We start from the raw sequence: 5,595 nt of genomic DNA, 5'->3' as shown, positions 1-5,595 counted from the left end.
CCCCACACCCTGTCAGTACCACAATTGGGGGATTCATCACGACCTCCACCAGAGGCCAGAGTGATCAGCAAATATGCCACTGGTCAGTCTCATGATACTGGGTAAAGGGCTATGGCCCATCTCTTTTAATCCTGGTCTAGCACTGTGACGCCCAAGGACAGAGTGAACGTATAGACCAATGGGACTTTTGGGCACAATCCCTGGAACTCCTCTGAGTCCGCCTGTGGGCCTCACACTAGAGGGGTCCCCAGCACGGGGAGGTGAGCATGTCCAGGAGGCTTGAGCCTGGCAACCATCACACTTTTACTAAGTACCTGCTCTGAGCCAGGTCCTGAGTTGGAGAGGCGGGTGACAGAGATGAGCGGGCACATGTGGCTCTGCCCCTCATGGTGCTTAGAGGCCTGTCGTGGGCCCTGACGTCGATCTGCCAGGTTTAAACCCTGGTCCGATGCTCACTTGGGCGAGGCACTTAGCATCTTATGCCTTGATTTCTCTGTAAAATGAGGGTGCTGACTACCGCAACCATGGGCTGTGGTGAGGAGTAAATGAGCCTATGAATGTAGAGTGTTTAACACTCAGCGTGTAGTCATTACAGCTTTCACGTCATGAGCACCAGCTCTGCGCCAGGAACTGTCTGTGGCCTTTGGTGTAAACCAGAGTCCTTCTAGGGAGGGAGAAAGATCACTTCCGGCTTCGCTGAGGAAAGAGTCTTCATGGGAGAGTTGGTGTCACAGTTTGGTCTAGAAGGATGGAGCTAGGGACTTCCTTGGTGGTCCGATGGCTAAGACTCTAAGCTCCCAATGCAGGGGCACGGGGTTTGATCCCTGGTCAGAGAACTAGATCCCACATGCTGAAACTAAAGATCCCTTGTGCCACAATTAAGACCCAGTAAAGCCAAAAAAAAAAAAAAGGAGCTAAATACGATAGGGAGCAGCAGGGAAGGGCATTCCAGGAGGGAGGAACAATATGACAAAGGTATGGAGGTGGGAAAGCAAAAAAGTGCGTTGGGGGAACTCTGAAAGGACCAGAGGGACTCACTTATATGGGAGAAACAAAGTTAGAAAGTGGGCTTAAGCCAGATGAATGACCAGACCATAGAATGTGGCTTTTCTTCTCTAGGCAATGGGGAGTCACAGAGGGTTGTTGAGGGCGGGCATCCTGCAGGGAGATGAAGTCGCTGTACTTAAACAATGCAGTAGGGTCAGCTTCTCTAGATGATGGTAACAATGAGAATGTTAAGAATGTTCATGAGAACCCTTTAGTAGATTGTAAAGTCCACTGAGCATCTTCCTGTGTCCGCCTTGTCTGATCATCATGGAGGCCCTGAGAGGCGGTTTGAGCAGAGATGATCACCTCAACTTTAAAGACAGAGGAGGGACTTCACTGGTGGTCCAGGGGTTACGACTTCATCTTTCAATGCTGGGGATGAGGAGTCTATCCCTGGTAGGGGAGCTAGGATCCCACATACCTTGCAGTCAAAAAACCCAAAACATAAAACAAAAGCAACAGGGGACTTGCCTCGTGGTCCAGTGGCTAAGACTCTGCTCCCAATGCAGGGTACCCGGGTTTGATCCTTGGGTCGGGGAACTAGGTCCCACATGCTGCAACTGAGGCCTGGCACAGTCAAATAAAAACAATAAATATTATTAAAAGAACAGAGGCAATATAGTAACAAATTCAATAAAGACTTTAAAAATGGCCCACAGTAAAATAAATAAACAAATAAAGGTAGAAAGAGGAAGCTCAGCCAAAGTTATCCAGGGGGTGACGGCAGAACCACGGGGAGTCTAAGTCCCTATCCCGTGGGCGCCTGCGTGTGGGAACCAAACTGCCTTCTTGAGCCCCATCCTCAAGTCCTCTCTTGTCAGGTGGCCTCTGCCTTGTCTTCAGGGTTTGGCAGGTCTGTGTGTGTGTGTGTTACAGATGAAGGTGTTGGTGCAAGGATCCTTCACGCCACTCCTGGGCCAGACCAGGACTGGGCCTGCAGCACTTCTAGCCTGCTTCCACCCACCTAGCCTGTGGGAGGTGGGCATCTCACCTCCTCCTGAGAACATTGGTGACTTGAATGCGGGCATGGGAGGGCAGGCAGAGTCCTGGGGGCATGGGGTGAGTGCATACCAGGCTCTGCCCTTACAATATGCCCTCTGTCTTCCTAGAAGCCCCTCGAGCTGAGCAACAGCCAAGGAGCAGTGGGGAGAAGCTTCCATGTGCGTTTCCTCTCCTGCCAGGCTCCTCTCTGACTCCTCTGGGTTTCTGCCCCAGGACTGGGAGTCTGGTTTCTGATGCTCCAATCTTAGCTCTTTCCTCTTTTGGAATCCCACCTGCTTGGCTGATACCCCCTCTGCCTCCCACACTCGGAGCTTCCTTCTCTGATGTTTGGTTTCTAGGTCCTGGAGTAGGGCTTGGGGGTGATGAAGGAAAAAGTCAAGCCCCTGACCCTCTGAGCCCTGCTCCCTGTCCCCAAGCTCTGGCCAGGCTCACCCACCTTTGTAGGGGTCACAGCCCAGGGCCTGCCTCTCAGCATAGCCCATGTGCCATCTGTTGGTACTGTCTGCCAGGGCCTGCCTCTCCAGGGGAATCCAGCAGCCCTTGGGGGTGACAGCGAACCTCCGGAAAAGGGCATGCTGGAAATGCGAGAGCACTCCAAGCAGAGGGCTTTACGGGGTTCGGAGCAGGTGAGGTCTTGGAGCAGGAGAGAAGGCGGTCAGGGGACTTCCTGGAGTGGGGCTCCTGCCAGGAGCTGAGCCTCGAAGGGTGTGGGGCTTGGGGTAGAGAAGGGGGCTAGGCAGGAGATCCCTCCCAGAGGGTGGAGGCTGGGTTTGAGTGGGGAGAACAGAAGAGGCATGCATCATCACTGCCCTGAAGGCTGGTAGGTTAAAGGCCCTAAAGACTTCATTCATTCATCCACTTATTCGTTCAGTCATTTGCATGTATCCAGTACCTCCTCTGTGCCGAGGGCTATGCTCTGAGCTGAGGGCTTAGTGGTGAGTAGCAGAGTGTGTCCCTTCCCTCTTGGAGCTCCTGGCTTAGCTGGGCAGCCTGAGGAGCAAACAGCACAGCCCAGCACACTGATCCGTGCCAGGGGAGGAGGGCTGCAGGGCTGCAGGGCTGCAAGAGCAGAGAGGAGGGCTTCAGCTTCAGACCTGGGGAGGGTGGAGAGACCCGTAGAGTGATGAGTGAGCTGGAGGAGAGGAGAGCACCGTGGAGCTGGAGCCAGGGCCGGGGCTGGGGGTGGGCGGTCCTTTCAGCAGGTGAAGATCCTGGCCTGAGGGGGCAGTGGAGGGAAGGACGCTTGTGGCAGGGGCCAGACCCCACGTGTTGAGCTACATTAAGGAATCACCTGGAGGGCCCTGGGAAACCTCTGAAAGGCTTTCAGCAAGGGCTGGTGGAATCTAATTTGTGTTTTAGAAAAATGGCTTTGGCTCAGGTGGAGATCTGGTTGGAGGGTGCCTGAGGGCTGTCCTGTACCAGATTCAGCTCTAAGACAGGGAAGGGAGCCGCCTGCACACCAGCCCTGCGCAGGCAGGATGGCGGTCTTCTTGCTGTGACTCCGCAGGGCCCAGTGGGGACTGTTGCTCAAGTCTCATTAAGGGACGCCACGGAGGTCCTGGGCGGTGGCGGGTTTTCTGGCTCATTGGGTTCCTTCCCGGGGCTGAGGTGTATCTTCCGTGATGGTGGCCCTGAACCATCTCCAGAACCATCGGGGAGAGACAAAGTGGAGGCTCATCACTCCAGTGAACGCTTCCTGGAAGGGGTGGGGAAGCCTCCTAGAGGGGGCAGGGAAGAGCCCCTTCAGGTTAACCCATTAATACCTGCATCTCCTCCCCTCCCTCCAGGTGAACCCTTTGGTCTCTAGGAGTTAAACGCATGTGGTTCCCTTTGCTTGGGGAGGGCAGCGTTGGGTGGGATTCTAAGCCCAGCCTGTGAAGGCAGATGGGACCTGAGATGGGGGCAGAGATAAATATCATGGTCAAGGGGACAGGTTGGGTGGGCTGGACTTCCAAGTCTGCTGCCCTGGGACGGATGGGAACCTTGTAGAGTCTCGGTCTTTGGGGTCATACCTGAGCTCATCTGCAGGCCGCTTGTGTGGGCTGGGGGATGGGAGACCAGTGGTTCAGGAAGCCTCCGTCTCCCCCACTTCCCCACACAGCCCTTCCTCTCAAGAGAGAAGGGAATGGGAGGGGAGAGGAGGGCTATTTGGCCAGGCCACCAGTTCAGCTGAGCCTGGGAACCCTGCCCGGGGTGCCCAAGACAATGCCGGGAATGGAGGCCGGCCTGGCCAGAGGCAAGCCTGGGAGGGGGAGGAGCTGTGCCCGCTTCACTCTCAGTTCTGGCCTGGGAGCTGCACAGTGGCCCCCAGCACCAGCCCAATCCTGGGCTCCCCACTCATTCCTGGGCATCTGCTCACCCACCCCTTGGCAGCTCGCAGCCAAACCATCCTTCCAGAAGGCTCTTTCCTACCCAGCTGGGTCCCAACCGCCTGAAGCACAAGTGTGTATGTGTGTGTATGCCTGGATGAGTGTGCCTCAGTGCCTGAGCGTATATACATGTGGGTGTGTGTATGTACGCGTGCGAGTGTATGTGTGTTTGAGTGTGGGAGTGTGTACATAAGTATCTGACTGTGTCTCTGTGGGTGGGTGTATATGTGTGTGAGTATATATAAGTATGTGTGTGTGAGTGTATGTGTGTGTGGTGGCAAGTGGTGAGGAGCCAGATGCTGAGCCCACTCCCCCGCCCCGCCCCTCCCCTCGCCCTTGTGGTCCGGCCCGACCTCTCATCCTGGGACGCATGCCTGGCATTTCCTAGGACAGCCCTCATTCAAATGATTTTACCCCCTGCCCCACTAGTGCCCTTTATTTTTCCAACCCACAGAGCCTCATAGTCAGTGTAGAAAATGCAGCCCCGTTTCTGGAAGCCTCCTTCTTCTCTAGGGCTGGGGGAGGACCCCACTGTTCTCTCTACCAGGCCAGGGAGGGACCACTGCCGGTTCTAGGGAATGTGGACCCCTCTTCTGGGGCTCTGGACCCTGGGGGCATTGTGGGGTCAGGCTTTCTTGTTCCCAGCCCCAGGCCTGGCCTGGATTTCCCTGGAGGAGACAGTAGGAGGGAGCTCTGGCCCACAGAAGAACTGGGATTTGGTTGTTAAGTTGCAAGTTCAGTCCACTTTCCCGGCCAATTTTTCTTCCCGCCTCCCTTTCTCCTCCAGATAATAGAAAGGCCCGGGAGGGGTTCCTTTCTTCCTGGGCCAGCTGGGGAGGCCGGGGGCCCTGCCATTGGTCCAGGCCCTTGTCATTGAAGGCACACCCCCTGGGCCTGGGCCAGCTCCACCCCTACCCCCCCACAAGGGGGAGCAGTTACATCAGCCGCTCTCGCTCTCGCCTGACTCCAGCCTTCTGTGGGAGAGGCCTCAGACACAGTCCCTGAAAGGACCCGCTCATCCTGAAGAAGGAGCATCACTTGTGACTCTGCCTCCTGCCTTCCACTCTCCCTGCCCCTGCTAGGCCTTGAACCTGGCAGCAGCAGGGATCAGCTTGCTGGGGATGATGCCTGGATGTGAATCCCCATTCAGTCACTTTCCAGCTATGTAATGCTGGGC

General features: G+C 55.9%; 1 long non-coding RNA gene across 1 annotated transcript; it reads right to left on the bottom strand.

The window, feature by feature from the left end:
* Positions 1 to 1,095: 1,095 nt before the first annotated feature.
* Positions 1,096 to 3,593, bottom strand: LOC147346860 (uncharacterized). The gene is made up of 2 exons (XR_015152653.1): positions 2,942 to 3,593; positions 1,096 to 1,614 (listed from the first exon to the last, which is right to left on the bottom strand). It is a non-coding gene; the product is annotated as an uncharacterized LOC147346860 (long non-coding RNA).
* Positions 3,594 to 5,595: the final 2,002 nt, after the last annotated feature.

The sequence above is a fragment of the Bos grunniens genome, chromosome 23, assembly GCF_055505025.1.
Source record: "Bos grunniens cultivar Pamir isolate PY7600 chromosome 23, Bosgru_T2T1.0, whole genome shotgun sequence".
NCBI lineage: Eukaryota > Metazoa > Chordata > Mammalia > Artiodactyla > Bovidae > Bos > Bos grunniens.
Note: the sequence above shows the minus strand (reverse complement) of the source record. Positions and strands in the feature narration are given on the sequence as shown.